Source organism: Bubalus kerabau, chromosome 17 (genome assembly GCF_029407905.1).
Source record: "Bubalus kerabau isolate K-KA32 ecotype Philippines breed swamp buffalo chromosome 17, PCC_UOA_SB_1v2, whole genome shotgun sequence".
Classification (NCBI taxonomy): domain Eukaryota; kingdom Metazoa; phylum Chordata; class Mammalia; order Artiodactyla; family Bovidae; genus Bubalus; species Bubalus kerabau.
This window is the reverse complement of record NC_073640.1, coordinates 32,189,163-32,208,341: the sequence shown is the minus strand read 5'-3', so window position 1 is coordinate 32,208,341 and position 19,179 is coordinate 32,189,163.

The following is a 19,179-nucleotide window of genomic DNA, read 5'->3' as shown; positions in this document are numbered from 1 at the left end:
AAGAGGTGACAAGTATTGGTCAACATATTTGTTCCAGAGATGGAGACATCTTTTATGCTCTGCATAAAAGAACTTAAACTCTTAATTTTTTTTTTTTTCAAAAAATGGCAATAAATTCTACTAGGATCTATGAATAGGCCCAATTCACATTTTCATAAATACATCTGTTCTACTGATAAATGAGCCTCCCCAAAATGTATACTTGGATAGCAGCATGCTGTATGTACATGCCAAGTTGCTTCAGTTGTGTCCGACTTTTTGCAACTCTATGGAGTGTAGCCCGCCAGTCTCCTCTGTCTATGGGATTCTCCAGGCAATAATACTAGAGTGGGTTGCCACATCCTCCTCCAGGAGGGGATCTTTCCGATCCAAGGATCGAACCACATCTCTTAGTTTCCTGCAATGGCAGGCAGGTTCTGGACCACTAGCGCCACTTAGGAAGCAGCAGGTGGAGTGACTCCGATTGGTGAAAAGGGTTGAGGAATATTAATGGAAAAGCTGTGATACCAAGGTCAGTTCAGTTCAGTTCAGTCATTCAGTCATGTCCGACTCTTTGCGACTCCATGAACTGCAGCACACCAGGCCTCCCTGTCCATCACCAACTCCGAGTCCACCCAAACCCATGTCCATTGAGTCAGTGATGACATCCAACCATCTCATCCTCTGTCATCCCCTTCTCCTCCTGCCCACAATCCCTCTCAGCATCAGAGTCTTTTCAAATGAGTCAGCTCTTTGCATCAGGTGGCCAAAGTATTGGAGTTCCAGCTCCAACATCAGTCCTACCAATGAACACCCAGGGATGATCTCCTTTAGGATGGACTGGTTGGATCTCCTTGCAGTCCAAGGGATCTCAAGAATCTTCTCTCACACCACAGTTCAAAAGCATCAATTCTTCTGTGCTCAGCTTTCTTTATACTCCAACTCTCACAGCCATACATGACCACTAGAAAAACCATAGCCTTGACTAGATGGACCTTTGCTGGCAAAGTAATGTCTCTGCTTTTGAGTGTGCTGTCTAGGTTGGTCATAACTTTCCTTCCAAGGAGTGAGCGTCTTTTAATTTCATGACTGCAGTCACCATCTGCAGTGATTTTGGGGCCCCCAAAAGTAAAGTCAGCCACTGTTTCCACTCTTTCCCCATCTATTTGCCATGAAGTGATGGGACCAGATGCCATGATCTTCGTTTTCTGAATGTTGAGCTTTAAGCCAACTTTTTCACTCTCCTCTTTCACTTTTATCAAGAGGCTCTTTATTTCTTCTTCACTTTCTGCCATAAGGGTGGTGTCATCTGCATATCTGAAGTTATTGATATTTCTCCCAGCAATCTTGGTTCCAGCTTGTGCTTCATCCAGCCCAGTGTTTCTCATAATGTACTCTGCATATAAGTTAAATAAGCAGGGTGACAATATACAGCCTTGACATACTCCTTTTGCTCTTTGGAACCAGTCTGTTGTTTCATGTCCAGTTCTAACTGTTGCTTCCTGACCTGTGTACAGGTTTATCAAGAGCCAGGACAGGTGCTCTGGTATTCCCATCTCTTTAAGAATTTTCCAGTTTATTGTGATCCACACAGTCAAAGGCACCAAAGCAGCCCTTTAAAATAGATCTCTCTTTTCTTTGTGTGGTATTACAGCCATTATTTATTGATAATTCACCATGTCCAGAATATTTTCTCTTTGCTTCTCATATCAGCTCTTCCTGATAACATATAGTTTCTCAGTCTACAAAATGGTGATGAGAATTTACATAAATGCCCCCAAGGTCATAGATCATCTGTAGTACTTAAGACATAAAAAATGTTATTTTTTTTCTTTCCTTGATCCCCAACACAGAATCCTATTCACTATATTCATTTTGCCATTACTATTTACAATAAACATCACAAAGGTTGAAATCATAATGGAGAAAGTAACTAAAAAGAACGAAACTAGGAGAGAATTATTTCAATGAAATGAAAGGATGAATAAATAAAAAAGAAATAATTAAGTTAGTGAATTAATTAGTTGTATTCATGAGTAATTTTGAATGAGGGATTCTAGAATAAAAGAATAAATTCTGCTCCATGAATTATAGGTAGCAAAATCATAAGTACTTACTATATAGTGGGTATTACTCCATTAGGATTGTTGTAGGAATTGTAAAAGATAATCTGCATTAAGTATTTTCATTATATCTATTTTGTACATGAAGCATCTAGGGTTTGGGGAAGATAAATAACTTGCCAAAGGTACCCAAAGAGACATCAAAGGGACACCAATTTACCAAGTAGCCTGACTTCTAGGTCATCATCTTAATCTCTCCAACAACACATTTTTTTTCATCAAATGTTGCTGTTTCTTGTCAAGGAATGTTTTAAGGGTATGTACAATGGGTTAACATAATATTCTCTTTCAGGTAGAAACAAGATTCTCTAAAATCAATAAACTATATTATAATTCATAAATGAATATTCTTTATAAAAAATAATAAACTGCTTCCATTGTGGCTCAGCTGGTAAAGAATCCACCTACAATGCGAGAGACCTGGGTTTGATCCCTGGGTTGGGAAGATCCCCTGGAGAAGAGATAGGCTACACCCTCTACTATTCTGGCCTGGAGAATTCCATGGACATATAGTCCATGGGGTCATAAAGAGTTGGACATGACTGAGTGACTTTCAATAATAAACTAATGGTCAACACAAGACTATGTTATTAATAGTTTAAGTTGAGCCCAGGACAGTCTGCCTCCAAATATGGCTCAATGACATACTGATGATTTTGAATTAAAGTTACTTGAAAAACAGCCATTGGGAAAATTTTTTAAAATAAAAACACTGTGAACTCCTTTTTACCCCTGAAAATGGAAACTAAATCTCTCATGTGGAGGTATCCTCGCTACACTAGGAAGATAGAATGCATCCTTACCATCAAAGTTAGGAAATTCAAGACTAAGTTATCTACCTATACAGACTCTGTTACTTCTTTATTAGTGTGCTCCCCCCAAAATAAGCCCCTTTGTTTTGTTAAATCTTCACATATAATTATTTCATTGTCTAAAAATTATGAGAGAGAGAGAGAGAGTAGAGAGAGAGAGAGAGAAAAAGAAAGAGAGAGAGAGAAAGCCTCCTCTAATTACTTCACAGGTCTCATTCCCATAAGACCTCAATGAATATAAATAAATGTTTTTTCTCTTGTTGCTCTGTCTTGTGTCAGATTAGACCAGCCGAATAAACTCAAGAGAGGTAGGGAGAAAATCTCCCCCTACCCAACAAAGGTAATTTTCCCCTCTAGATTTCAATACTTTTAATCATTCTGTACTAATTTAGTCTACTGTATTGGTTAATGGCAATGGAGTACACAGACCATACACTCAGGATGACAAAAGATGACGAATGTAAACTGACTGTGGCCTGGACGGCTCAAATTGAAAGAGAGCCTGCTCTGAATTGTTATGATCATTGTTTCATTGGACACTGGCAGTATTGGTTAGATAACTGCTTTCTCATTATCTAAATTCAATTATTAGATATTGAGTTTCTATAATCTTGTGGCGGGAATTGTTATGGCTTAAGCTTACCGTTCTAAACCAGTATGACATTGTAGAAAGTATGCTGGAATTCGGAGCTTCCTACATGGCGAAGTGGTAAAAATCCACCTGCAGTGCAAGAGATACACATGACGCAGGCTCAATCCCTTGGTCAGGAAGATCACCTGGAGGAGGGCATTGGAACCCACTCCAGTATTCTTGCTTAGAGAATCCCATGGACAGAGCAGCCTGGTAGGCTACAATCCATAGGGTTGCAAAGAATCTGAAGCGACTGAGCACATGCATGAATTTGTGAATTCATGAATTTGACATCAGAAGACATGCTTTTGAATCTTATAGCTCTATTTTGATTCTGGGTATATCTGCCAGATAATATACAGAATCCCAGCTAAATTTAAACCTTATATAACATTAGATATTACTTTTTGTTTTACTGTAAGACTATTTCAAGTGGTATAGGACATGCTTACATTAGAAATTATTCATTGTTTCTCTAAAATTCAAATTTAAACAAGGATTTTGTTTTTATTTGCTAAATGTGATCAGGGGAAAGTTCATGGGCTAAATTTTTATCAGCTGAATAATGTAAATAAATAATTATTTCTTGCCTACTTCATATATTTGTTGAGGTAATGTATCAACTTCCACCATTCAAGTCAGTAGCTGTCTCAACAACTTTTTTTTCCCCTCATATGTTTTATTTTTTTAAATTAATTTATTTTATTTTTAAACTTTACAATATTGTATTGGTTTTGCCAAATATCGAAATGAATCCGCCACATGTATACATGTGTTCCCCATCCTGAACCCTCCTCCCTCCTCCCTCCCCATACCATCCCTCTGGGTCGTCCCAGTGCACCAGCCCCAAGCAAAACAACTTTTGAACTTATTTAAATAAAACTAACATCTTGTTACATTAAATAACCCTTACCCTTGACTATGACATTCTTTGTCCCAATGATGTAATATAACCTTTTGTTTAATTTAGATAAATGCTTCATGTTGCTCATTTACATATTAGTCTTAGATTCACGTAGATGAATAAAAGTATAAAAGTTGGACTGGTAGGACACAGACCGTTTATGGTTGGCATATGCCAGAAGGTCATAGGGGTAATGGTAAGTAAAAGGGTAATAGTAAATTATCTCTACCTTTAACAAAATACCTTGCAACAAAGGTGCTTTGTTGGGCTGCGTTTTGTGATGTTCAGTTAAACCACTGAAAAGTTAAGTAAGAGAGACTGCAGGAGATACTTGTTCATAATGTGGATATTAGCAGCTGCCCAGTGAATTCAAGCCTATAAACAAAGTGAAAAACAGTGGTTCCTAAAGCAGATATGCTGCATTAGCTCAGTATTTCTATTAAAATAAGGGCAAAAAAACAAACAAACAAACAAAAAACAGGAAAAAAACATCAATCTGAGGTACTTAGTCATCCAAACTGAAAAGTGTTAGCAAAACATAACATACTGCTTACACAGTTAGGTGAAAGGGAACATTCTGATTCAACTCTACTCTGTTGGTGATTCAATTGGTCCATATCTACATAAATAGAACCAACAAATGGTGCAGATGTCAGCAAAATATTAAATGGTCTCTGACATACTTTTCTATCAGTTGTCACTGGGACACTGGGTCTATTTCCAATTCTAACTTCTAATGGTCATAATTAAATCCTTTAAAATTCTATCAGCTTGAACTATTTTGCATTAGCTTTAGATTTCATATTAAAGATTTTTTTTTGGTGTGTAAAAATGTTGAAGTCAATAGACACTTAAAATATTGAAGAGCATTAAGAGCCAGATTGGAAATAAGAGTGGTAATAAGTCAATTTTCCAATGGACCTTACAAAAATTTAAATAATTGAATTTTATTGTTCTTTGATCAGTGGTTTCTATGTCTCAAACATGCTTGTCAGCTGAAATTTATTTTCCAAGTAGGGCAAAAGACCAAAAAAGTGTTATTCATTGCTAGAACGACTTGATCATTTTTCAAGCATATTTGTAAAACTACAGAGCTAATTCAATAATTTATTGAAATTATCATAAAAGTTCAGCAAATCATGCATTGCGTTCAGATCCTGATATATGCTAGATGCCCCATTTTTACAAGTCAGCAGCTTTATAACTATAACCATTTGAATTTCAAATGATAAATTTATATCTACCATAGCTCTAGAATGCATAAAAAATGATAAGAGGGCACCCTTTAGAGAAATTTAAAAAGTTTTGTGCATTTTGTAATTTGATATATGTAACATAATCCATTATACACCAGGGTTTGTATTGTGCCAGCAAATATAAAAGAGAATGCAAATTCTTGTCTGTGCCCAGCACAAGGCAACACAACAGAGACATGTTTCCTTGAGTTATGAACCACTGGTTTCACTGAATGCAATGATCTCTATCCTCTTCGTAAGAGGTGCGTGTGTAACACACTGAAGGGCTCTGTGGGCTTAATTACTATGTTAGAGTTTGGCAGAATGAGAAAGAATAGATGCCAAGCAAAATCAGAAAAAGAACTCTGTAGTCATCTCCATAGAGCTGGAGGATCCACAGAAATATTCCACAGCTGAGGCAGATCCCTTCTTTCCTGTGTACTTTGGGATCCCTTTTTTCCTGTGCCTCTCTTACCAAGCCCATTTACTACTCATTTAATCTTCCCCCAAAGTAATTACTACCTTGTTTAAATTTTCATTGAACTTTCCCTATTGAGCTCCAATAACAAAGGCATGCACAAACAGCTACTGTCAACAGGATGTTTTCTTAGCTATGTTAAACATTAAATTCTCAAGAACTGGGACTAATTCTTATATCATAGTACCCACAAGTACTTTTCCTATGTCTATAAAGGTGGTAGGGGTCAATAATTACATGATGATGATGATTTATGGAGCCACAAATATGGAGGTTTGAAATCCAGTTAACTTTCAAATCCAGGTTTGAAATCCAGTTAACAAAATGTGTGTATGGTCAAGTTAACTGCATTTCAGTATGCTTGTGTGTAAGAAACATACAAAAAGAGAGACATCATGAGGATTAGAGGAAATAATACAATGAGAGTACATGGTATATTCATCAAGTGTTAGTGTTGTAAGATTTAATCCTCTATCTCCTGCCTCTCTATTCTTAACTCCACAAATGTTATTGATGTGATTGTTTACACAGATTCTTAATTTCATATCATAATAAACCCAAAATTCATGTCTTGAGAGTTTGGGGTTCTTGATTTTAGGCTATTAATCCATGAATGAATCTTGGATTAAGTTAGATAGTTGCTACTTATTTCATAAATGGATGACAGCCAGGCACACAGTGAGTTAAAGAGGAAGCTGAGTCTAGAAGCTTGACCTAACGCTCCACTTTTTTTTTTCTATATAGGTGTTTGATCAAGGAAAAATCTATATTCTATTCTAGCTTTCAAATCAGTTGATCATTAAGCCAAATGCTTGACATCATGATAAGTAAAATTGCTCCACATCACTTTGTAAAGTTTAAAGGTATATGTGTGTGTGTGCGCGTGCATATAAGATAAATTTAAACATTTAAAATATTTATTGAGATATGCAGATTCACAAGTATTCTATTTTGTAATCAATTAATGATATGGAATACCCTATACAAGTCACTTGGCGTGCAGTACCAAAAACCAAAGTCAAACAAGTCAGATAATGTACACAAATACCTGGCACAGTCCCACAATTACTAGGTGTTAAATAGTTAATTGCCAGATTGAGTCATGGCTTCCCTTTCTTTTTAGTTAAAAAACAAACAAACAACAACAACAACAAAAACCTGCAACCAATCAATACCAAAATAAACAAAACAAAAACCTAGCAAATATATCCAATGCATTTTGAAAAAAGAGAAACCATTGAGACAAAAATCTTCAGAAATGGTTGCTGTTGTAACTAAACTGAACTGGAAAGGAAGGGCAGACCCCAACATCCTTCTGTGCGTGCACTAGTGATTCAGTATCTGTGAGGCTAAAAAACCATGAGGTCTGTTTCAGGGTTAAGGCATCCTGTGTGAGGAGGCATATTTCTCTCTACTTCCATTTTATATCGATGGTGGTTTTACTTTATTTTTTTCACTTCAGAAATCTGTGTCCTTCCCCTCCCCGAAAAGAAGCCCACTAAACATTAACATGGAAAGCAATATTTTCATAAATTCTGGATGATGTGAGTGAAGTGAAGGGAATCACAGTGCCTATGGATGCTGGAGGAAAAGAAGAAAGACTTTTCACATCAGGGCAAGCACATAGTTGATGAAGATAAATCGCTGAACAGTAACCAAATGCAGAGAGTTTGCCTTGGCTGCATTTGTATCAAAGTCACGATTTGCTGCCCCCAGAATTTGCCAAAAATTCCATCTTCCCTTTCACCTACACTTCTTTTCCTCTTATAAATAGCTTAGGTTGTATAAGGTGAGATGATCAGTGCTACTGAAACCATCAACAACTTTTTTTTTTTAATGCAAGGAAAAGACATTAAGTTTTTCTTAAGGAGACTGGCTTCACAGTTTCTGAGTGTAAATAGGTCTAGCTAATTAGAGCCTTCGCTATCTCTCCTCCTTCAAAATCAAACAAAAAGAGGGCCTCTGTTATGAATGTGCTTATGGCCAGAGGCAAAGCCACTACGCGTATTTGGGAACTGGCTGCTGGGGTGTCCCTACCTGCTGCCGCCGTAACAGGCTAGCCTGTGGAGGCCACTGCCTGGTGTGCATCTCGTGGGCCTGTATGCTTGAATCTTCACTCTGTAACTGTCAGCTAGTGAGACACTCTGTGGTCACCTCTGACCTCTGCCCCTAACCCACTCTGACACATTCCAGGCTGTCGCACTGGATCATTCCATCTGGTTCATCGCACACCATTCGAGCCAACAGTCGGCATGTTCTTTTCCCCATCTGTGTGTTCCAGTTTAGACTGGGTCAGGAGACATGTCACTGTTTTTCTACCTCACTCCTGACAGCTCTCTGATTTTCAGCGTTTAACTTTATAAACACTAACTCGCAAAAACCTCAAGTCAAGCGACAGATATATTGGTAAATTCAGGATGGTGAGAGTATTTTGTTTCTTTATTGGTTTTGAAGGGCACCAGAATGCCCTTTTAAATACAGGCTACCTCTGTGTCATGTAACCACCTTTTGTACCTTCCTGCACACTACAAATTACTGTTGTCATTACCATTATCAATTCCTCACAGCAAAGGAAGATCAACCACTCCTATGTCATCTATAAATACTCTATGTATCTCCTTTATCCTTCCAAATAAAAGTAAAAATTTACTTACTTAGTATATTCTCTACTTCAGATATCTCTTTAGGTACTAGCTATATGATGGTGAATAAATAGTTTGAACTCTCAGTCTAGTAGGAAACCCACACAGTAATACACAGTTTAAAAATATGAGAATAAAGGAAACAAAACAGCTGTTTTGGAGATTCTCAGGTGAGAATTATTAACTATTTCACAGAATATCAGGAAAAGTCACATGGAAAGAAGGTGTTAATTATAAGCATGAGCAGACTTGAGTTTCAATTTCCATTGCAACAATGACTAGATCTTAGTTTTGAGCAATGTGTTGATATATTTGACCTGATGCATAGTCACTATCGGGCTTCCCTGACAGCTCAGTTGGTAAAGAATCCACCTGCAATGCAGGGGGCCCCTGTTCAATTCCTGAGTTGGGAAGATCCGCTGGAGAAGGAAGGGATAGGCTACCCACTCCAGTATTCCTGGGCTTCCTGTGTGATTCAGCTGGTAAAGAATCTGCCTACAGTGCTGGAGACCTGGGTTGGGAAGATCTCAACCCTGGAGAAGGGAAAGGCTACCCACTCCAGTATTCTGGCCTAGAGAATTCCATGATGCGGTCAGAAAGAGTCAGACATGACTGAGTGACTTTCACTTTCACTATACTCACTATCAAAATGGTGAAACAGAAGACATACAGATGGCTATCAAACACATGAAAAGATGCTCAACATCACTCCTTATTAGAGAAATGCAAATCAAAACTACAATGAGGTATCACCTTTACCAGTCAGAATAGCCATCTTCAAAAAGTCAACAAACAATAAATGCTGGAGAGGGTGTGCAGAAAAGGGAACACTATTGCTATGTCTAGTCAGGGCTATGGTTTTCCCAGTGGTCATGTATGGATGTGAGAGTTGGACTGTGAAGAAGGCTGAGTGCCGAAGAATTGATGCTTTTGAACTGTGGTGTTGGAGAAGACTCCTGAGAGTCCCTTGGGCTGCAAGGAGATCCAACCAGTCCATCCTAAAGGAGATCAGCCCTGGGTGTTCTTTGGAAGGACTGATGCTAAAGCTGAAACTCCAGTACTTTAGCCACCTCATGCAAAGAGTTGACTCGTTGCAAAAGACTCTGATGTTGGGAGGGATTGGGGGCAGGAGGAGAAAGGGACGACAGAGGATGAGATGGCTGGATGGCATCACTGACTCGATGGATGTGAGTCTGAGTGAACTCCGGGAGTTGGTGATGGACAGGGAGGCCTGGCGTGCTGCGATTCATGGGGTCACAAAGAGTCAGACACAACTGAGCAACTGAACTGAACTGAACTGAACTGATTGCTTTGTTGGTGGGAATGTAAATCCATACAGCCACTATGGAAGATGGTATGGAGATTCCTTAAAAACTAGCAATAAAAGCACCATATGACCCAGAAATCCTTCTCCGAGGCATATACCCCGAGGAAACAAAAATAGAAAAAGACACATGTATCCCATTGTTATTGCAGCACTATTTACAATAGCTAGAACATGGAAGCAACCTAGATGTCCACTGACAGATGAATGGATAAAGAAGTGTGGTACATATATATACAATGGAATATTACTCAGCCATAAAAAGGAACACCTTTGAGTCAGTTCTAATGAGGTGGATGAACCTAGAACCTACTATACAGAGTGAAATAAGTCAGAAAGAGAAAGATAAGTATATTCTAATGCATATATATGGAATCTAGAAAAATGGTACTGAAGAATTTATTTACAGGGCAGCAGTGGAGAAACAGACATAGAGAATAGACTTATGGACATAGGGAGAGGAGAGGAGAGGGTGAGATGTATGGAAAGAGTAACATGGAAACTTACATTACCATATGTAAAATAGCTAGTCAATGGGAATTTGCTGTATGGCTCAGGAAACTCAAACAACCTAGAGGGGTTGGGATGGGGAGGGAGATGGGAGGGAGGTTCAAAAGGGAGGGGATATATGTATACCTATGGCTGATTCATGTTGAGGTTTGACAGAAAAAAAAATTCTGTAAAGAAATTATCTTTCAATAAAATAAAATAAATGGTGATAACAATAACCAGGATGCACATTCTAATGACTTAATTCTACAGTTAATGTGTAATGTGTGTCAAGCATTTAGCACCCAACTGAAAGGTTGATAAGCATACACTTCATTCATATTGGGGAAAAGAAGCCACAGTAAAATACAGGTCAAAATGAGACTATGAATAATTTTCGTATAGCATGGACAGCTCATAAATAAGCTACATCAGTGGTGCTGGCAACAGCAGGTCCAAAGTGGATGAAATTAAGTGACCATGGTATTTAACAGTGATGGAAGCACCATCATCCCTGTTTGACTTCAGTAGCCCCACCTTATATCTCATTGCTCTGAAAGAAAGTCCTCACCTCCAAACCACACGAATCTGTATGTGTGTGGAGGGATGGTGGTGGTAAGGGTATATTACACCAGAGAAGGTGACCAAAATCCATGGATGCTCCCTTGGGGAGCATGCATGTGTACAGTGATGGAGAGTAGTGTGATATACTCTATATAATGCTTCTATGATATCTAGAAGGAGGAGGTTTTGTCCCATCTTATTAGAGTTTTTTTTTTCTCCCCCACATTTCAGAACCATTTGTCTGCTAAAGAGCTAAATTTTTGTTTTAATCCTATCTTTAGGCAAAGAAGGAGCTGGTGAAATTATCTTGCTGGCAGGAAGAAGGTAGTCTTCAAAGAATTCTGAACCCATTTTCCCAAGCCTACTGGATTCTCAACTGTGGAGCTAGGAGAAATCAAAAGAATCTTGACTTCATCATGGTCCAGGTTTTTGGCCAGATTATGGTGGCCAAGGAAAGATGAGTAAATATCTGGCCTACTTTTTCAACTAATTCTCTCATATGGACTCATCCCCCCTTACAAAATGGTGGTTTGGGTGGCGAGGAAAGGTAAAATTCTCTTATTTATTTTTTATTCCATTATGTGTGTTTCAAAGCAAGGATTTAACCCTTTCTGTTCAGTTTAACTTTTGTACTGAAACAAGTGCTGCTGCTGCTGCTGCTACGTCACTTTAGTCGTGTCCGACTCTGTGTGACCCCAGAGACGGCAGCCCACCAGGCTCCACCGTCCCTGGGATTCTCCAGGCAAGAACACTGGAGTGGGTTGCCATTTCCTTCTCCAATGCATGAAAGTGAAAAGTGAAAGTGAAGTTGCTCAGTCGTGTCCGACTCTAGCGATCCCATGGACTGCAGCCCACCAGGCTCCTCCATCCATGGGATTTTCTAGGCAAAAGTACTGGAGTGGGGTGCCATTGCCTTCTCCGACTAAAGCAAGTACCTGTTTGTAATAAGGGAAAAGAATGTCTGAAAGAAGCATTTTATAAGTCTGAAGATTAGACAACTTACAAAGTTAGAAAGAAAGCAGAGGATTTGGAGCAAAGCTCTGGCAGCAGACTTTTCAAGAATTGAGTTATAGTTGCTTTGTATTTCTTCGCTCTAGTGGTCACTTCTAGCCAAATTGTTTAAACTCTTTGAATCACATATCTTCACCTATAAAAAGGGACTTGTAACACCTGCCCCATTGGACTAAGGCTTAGATGCTATGCCATGTTATATCTGATTCATAGTCAGGACTTGAAGTATTTTGGTATCTTAAGTTGTTTTTTTTCCTTTCTCCTTTTCTCCCAAATCAGTGTCAATCACCTATTCTATAGGTAATATGAAGCATAAAAGCAAAGTATGATAGAATAGGAAAAGTGAAGAAAGATGTGGAGCAATGAATCAGAAGACCTAGCACACCATTGTTGGCAAACAGGTTGTAATCTAATATTGGGTAGCACAGAGGGGTCTAACTGAGATGTGATTTTTAAGTTGAGAATTAGACAATATCTACAGGCACAGCATTATAAGGATGGTAAATAGTTGGTAAACTGGACTTAAATGAAAGCTTGACATAATGAAGCCAACGAAGATCAGCACTATTAAAAAGTGCTGCCTCTGTTATGAGGCAGAGTAACATTGTCTCCAGCAAAGAATTCACATCTTTAAAAGTAGCAACCATTAGAGTGCCCACCTGGTAATATTTAGGATACCCCACTTTACTTTCTTTCCAAGATCTGTTTTCCACATGGGCCAAATAGATATGGTGAATAGATGTGATGGGAAACTTGACTTCATTCACTGCCCTTGGGTCTTTTGAGTTCTTGATTGTGACTCTATTCTCTACAATCTGTTAAGAAATGCAGGAAGGCTTTTGCTTTATTTTTAACATAGAAAAAAGCAGTTCTAGAGTCTTGTACTTTCCTACCATAATACCCTTCATTCCATAGACATTAATGTGACGATTTTGCCAGTTGCATTTCAACTATGCATTCTAGAACTGGAGAAATAGCAGTGAAGTGGGTTCTGTGACACACCAAAGCCACCATGTGATGAGACAGATTCAAAATACTATTAATCACAGCCTCCATTATTTTGTAGCTGGGCTGGTGAACCATAATGTGTTTTGTATATGATTGAGAGACAGAACAATGCTAGCAATCTTTGATAAGACTGGTATGCTGTCTTTTCTAATGCACATTTTTGTAATTGGTCACAGGACTCTTTAGTAAAAGCAAGGAGAAATGATTTTAGTATAAAAATTTTGATGGTAAGGTGATACAGTCTCCCTTTCCTCCATTCAAGAGGTTTTGGTCTGTGAATTGGCTTATGTCTTGAAATTATATGATAACTTGTGTTTCTTTATTGCACCTATTCAATTCATACTTCTGTTCACCCACTTCGAGATTTTTCTGCTACTCGTTTTGGTAACTATGTCTGCCTTATGTCTGGCAAGTAGGTTTCATCACTTGGCCCCTGCCATTCTGATATCCCATCACCTTCACTGGATTCAAGAAACAGTTAGATGGTAGTATTTTCCAGTGTTTTTCCTGGCCTATTACAGAGTTTCTAAAAAATGTCATTTTTCCCCTTATCAATATATGTTTCACACTCTTACTGCAGAGAATATTCCCAAGAATCTCCCAAGGGTCATAGTGCAGAAGTGGACAAGCAGGTAGACACCCACTAGAATTCTAATCTGTCTAAGCTTTGGGATAATTTTCTACAATAAATAAAGAAAGTCCAAGCATCTCAGCTGAATTTGGTATAAACCAACCTTGAAACCAGGTGTCAATCACTCACCCAAGTAAATTGTAAACCAAAGATGCTTTTCAAAGCAATGTGAGATAGAAACAGACAAAACACTTTTATTTTTAAAGACTTTCCTTACATATAATGCTAGGTTCAAGTGGAAAAACAGAAATGGCACTGACTCTGGAGTCAGATGGATAGAATTTAACACTGGCTTCAAATGTATTAGTTTTGTACCTTGAAAATGGACTTTCTTAGGATATGGTTATGTGGATTAGCCATCTCAATTTTAATAGAAGAGAAAGAGAATTAATGACATAATAGATATAAAAACATCTCAGGCAGCACTCTAGGAACATCCCTGGAGCTAATTTAGGACTCATTATATGCTGCTCCATTTCCAGAAAGTAACCTTAAGTGATTACACCTTCCAATCCCCCATTTTAATAAAAATAGCCTGAGGTCTATCCTGAATGGAGAAGGTAATGGTAACCCATTCCAGTATGCTTGTCTGGAGAATCCCATGGGCAGAAGAGCCTGGTGGGCAACAGTCCATGGGGTTGCAGAGAGTCAGACATGACTGAGCGACTAACACACACTGTCCTGAAAGGATGGTATAAATTTTAAGAGTTGAAAACTTGATAGTGCATAAAGAAATGATTCCTTAACCCATAAAATTCCTTGTGAAATAATCTCAGATGATATTTGAAGCAAATGGTTAAATTTGAACTCTCTTAAATTGGATAAAATATATGAAGACAAGTTTTAAAAAACAGTTAAGTGATAGGTATGTACCTAGTAATGTCTGGGGTGAAAACAAAGCAAACTTGATTCAAAGATGTTATATTTTATGATGAATATGTATGAGAGAATGTTAAAAATCCAAGAAAAATAATACTGAGCAATTCTCATTTCTGACCACGTAAAATGTTGTATGCTGCTGCTGCTGCTGAGTCTCTTCAGTCGTGTTCAACTCTGTGCGACCCCATAGACGGCAGCCCACCAGGCTCCACCGTCCCTGGGATTCTCCATGCAAGAACACTGGAGTGGGTTGCCATTTCCTTCTCCAATACAGGAAAGTGAAAAGTGGAAGTGAAGTCACTCAGTCGTGTCCGACTCTTAGCAACCCCATGGACTGCAGCCTACCAGGCTCCTCGGTCCATGGGATTTTCCAGGCAAGAGTACTGGAGTGGGCTGCAAAATGTTGTATAAGTCAATACAAATGTTAAAAAATGTACACATTGTGATTACTGTGTCCACATGGAAACTTTCAGTGTGGCATAGATGCTGTTGTTAACAGAGCATTTGCTTATTTGTTCGTCAGGTGTTTATCACACACCTTCCATGTGCCAGGCACCATTAGTCTATGTGCTGGAAATTAAGTAATAAACAAACATGAATCCCTGGTCTTGCAGACTTTCAACTGGAGTTAGGGGGTACTTAACAGATAAGAAACAAATAAATATGTAAAATCTGTATATTTTATATGATGGGATAAAAGCAAACAAGTTAGGGGGATAGAGAGCGGTAGGAAGGAGAACATTCTTTAATGAAGAGTGACTAAAGAAGCCCCCACTGATACTCACAAGGCAACGTTTGTACAAAGATATGAAGGAACAGAAGGGATGAGATAAAGTCATGTAGGTAAATGTTGTGATGTGAGAGCTTGGTTAAAATGGTCTAGAAACAGCAAAACTACCAGTGGCAGGGGTAGAGTGAATCAACAGGAGAGTTGTTGGAGATGAGGTCAGATATGTAATGGATTTGAAGTCTGAGGGGAGGGTAGCAGTGGACATATCATGTGGAGCCTCACAGGTTAAAGCTTATACTCTTCATAATATGGTAAGTTGCTGGGGAGTTTTGAATAGAAGAATGACATCTAATTTACAACCATCAAGATCATTATGGTTGCTTAGTAGGAGAAGAGGATACTTAGCAATGATGTAACGACAAAGTACATACCATTTCTTTGTTGTGTGATGTTAGACAAACTGACATGCCCACATTTCAGTAATTGTACATACCTAGAAAGTGGAGAAGTTGACATCCTAACATAACTGACCAGAGTGTTTGCTTGGATAATGCATGTGATCTACCAATTTGAACTCAAGCTAAAAAAATAATAATAACCACATGGGCAAAGCACACTGATCCCACTGGAAGCCTCTGGGTATATTCTGTTCTTGGAATTAACTACAACTGTTTTTTAAAAAGACTCATGAGAAAATGGATATCTAGTTAGGGCCACGTTTTCAGCCTGGTCTCAAGTGTTTATACATTTAATATTTATTTAACAGGCAATCTATAGCTAGTTAATTAGATAGCATGCTTAATATCTCATTTTCTTTAGTTGTATGGGTACATGCTAATTAAATTCCTGAGCATTCCTCACAAGTGTAATGTAATAATAGGAACATCGTCACACACTTATTGGTTCTGCAGATTTGAATTAATTACATTGCAAGTAGATTTATCTTTCATATATTTATATACCTCAATAGGTGCTCTTCCCCAACAATCATGGGGGATTTAATTTCCATAACACCACCTTATTAATTCTAAATTAAATATATTTAGTAGGAGTTTAATACTTCCTGAAGCTCTAGTTAGTGATACTACTTCCACACATCTGGATTTTGAAATTCATTTTGCCTTATGCTGCTGAAAAGGAGTAAGGGCAATTAACAGGATAATAAGAGAGACTGCAAAATGTAATTTGGAGACAATCCAAGGAATCTGCTACTGTGTTTCATTAGCATTTTGAGGAACACCTCTTGCAGTCAGGTCTACCATTTTCCTTCTTTTCTACCTCTGGGTAAAAGATGATACTCTTATAAAAAGCAAAATATTTATTTGTATCTTTCACTTTTACCCTTTCTCTCCGTTGTCACCAATGCTGCTGTCAACTCCATCATCTCTCACCTGAGCCAATTTAAAAGCCTTCTCCTCACACTCTACATGTCAAGCTGAGCCTTCCATCCATTCTGCACACAGCTACCAGAGTGATCTTTCACATACCCAAATTATGAGCTTATCACTCCTCTCCTAAAATGCTTTATTTCCAGAATACAACACAAATTCTTTACCAATGATGGGAAGATTATCTTCCTTTTCCTGCCATCTCATTCTTCACCTATGTTCTCCCCAAACCAGACTGTTACATGAAATTCCCAATACGCAAATGCTTCCAAGTGTCTGCCGAAACTTTCTCCTCCTTTTCCTGGCTTATTCTGATGCATCAGTCAAAATCCAGATGTATGCTAATTGAGTGAAGGATCAGATATTTTTGTTGATTTTGAATTATCTAATGCCAAGTCTATGGGGGGCGGGGGGCGGGTCATGGCTCCCAGGATACGGATTGTGAAAAGAATGGGAAGCTTGTCCTTTCTCTCATAATCGGCTTTCTCTTGAATGTGCCCCTAGAGAACTTCTATCATAGGAATGATCACACATGTCCTGCTTCCTAATATGTCACTCTTCTTGAACCCAGAGTCTATCTTATAGGAATTTAATACATTTATTCAATATTCATTTACTGAATCCCTCCTGAATACTAGGAATTATGCATGTTGAATGCTGGAGAAAACATACCATATTATAATAAGAGGAAGTAATGAATAAACTAACACAGGAGTCATAGTAAGATTAACTCTATTCAGACCATCAGGCAGTGCTTTAGAGTAAAATGTCCAGGGCTTCCCTAGTAGTTCAGGTGATTAAGAATCCACCTAGCAATTCAGGAGACACTGGTTTGATCCCTGGTCTGGGAAGATCCCACATGCCATGGAGCAAATAAGCCCATGCACCACCGCTACTGAGCCAGCTCCTTGAACACAATAAAAGAAGCCATCACAATAAGAAGTCTGCACGCCACAACTAAAGAGTAGCCCCTGCTCTCTGCAACTAGAGAAAGCCTGTGAGCCTGGAGCAATGAAGACCCAGCACAGCCAAAAATAAATAAAACCTGAAAAAAAAAAAAAAAAAAAGGTAAAGGGTCTAGAGTTAGACTGAGTGAGTTATTAAATAGTTCTGAGCCTAAACTCTTAATCACAAATGGGAGCAGAAGGGTGCTTAGTGATTCTGTGGGGAAACAAAATAATCCAGATAATAATAATAATAGTATATAATCCAGATAAGGCACCTGGATTATATACTCACTCAAGTTATTTGAAAGTGACTATTTCAACCACCCGATGAGTTTGGGAAATTTTAGATTTTAATAAAGGTAAATGAATGCACACAGTAGGTACTCTTAAATGCAAATTTATATTATGATATACAATTTGCTTAGATTATAAATGAGAAAATAAAGGTTCAGTGTCTTTTTGCAAAGCAAATAATGCATAACAAATAAAACAATGCTTGTCCTTTCATTTACTTATCAATAAATGATAAAGGCATAGGACATATAAATAAACAAGAAAAAATAAATAATATAGAGCCTGTTGTTTCATCAATAAATCATACATTTCTCCCAGGTTGAAAGAGAATTTGCATTTTATTTGATGATATGGATGAGTGTGATAGCCTGAACATTTTGAAGAAAATCACAGATATTTTCAAAGGGAATTGCTGTAAACAAAATGATAATAATTTATAAGTGTATATATCTAAGTTATGAATTTTTAGCAAAAATTCAGAGAGCTGAAGAGATAGCAGAGGAAAAAGGGCAACACTGGTTTCAGACTAATTTTCCAAATAAAACTACACCTAGCCCTTTGCAATCTTAAAATAACTTTCTCAAGGGTTATTGCACTTAATGCCGACACTTGTAGAGGGAAAGGACTTGCCTTGTAATGAATAAGGAAAGGGAAGCTTAAAAGAAGGAAAAGACCTCACCAAAAGTCACAGAAATAGTGATAGAACTGGGGCTACAACTCTGTGTTTCTATTTCTTAATACAGGGCTCTTTTCACTCCACCATGGCTACACCTTTCCACACACACAAGCTCTTTGGAAAGTATCCATTTCAGCCATCTGCTGAGTTTGGGAAACATTCTGTGTTTGTGAATTTAAATAATTTCAATGGTAAGACTCTCCTAGGTTTTATTAAAGAAGTTATTCAGAATTTTAGAACAACAAAAAGCCTGTTTATACTTAATAAGAAAAAGGTAACAGTGCTTTATGTTTTTCAATAAGTGATTTTTTATGTTCTTTGCCAACAGATTTGTTGGAGAGAGGAGATCCTGGCATTTGAGTATGGGATCACAGGGCTCACTATTCTTCAATAGCTGAAGGTCCCTTTAAGGTCAGGAAGACTCCTCCTCTCCT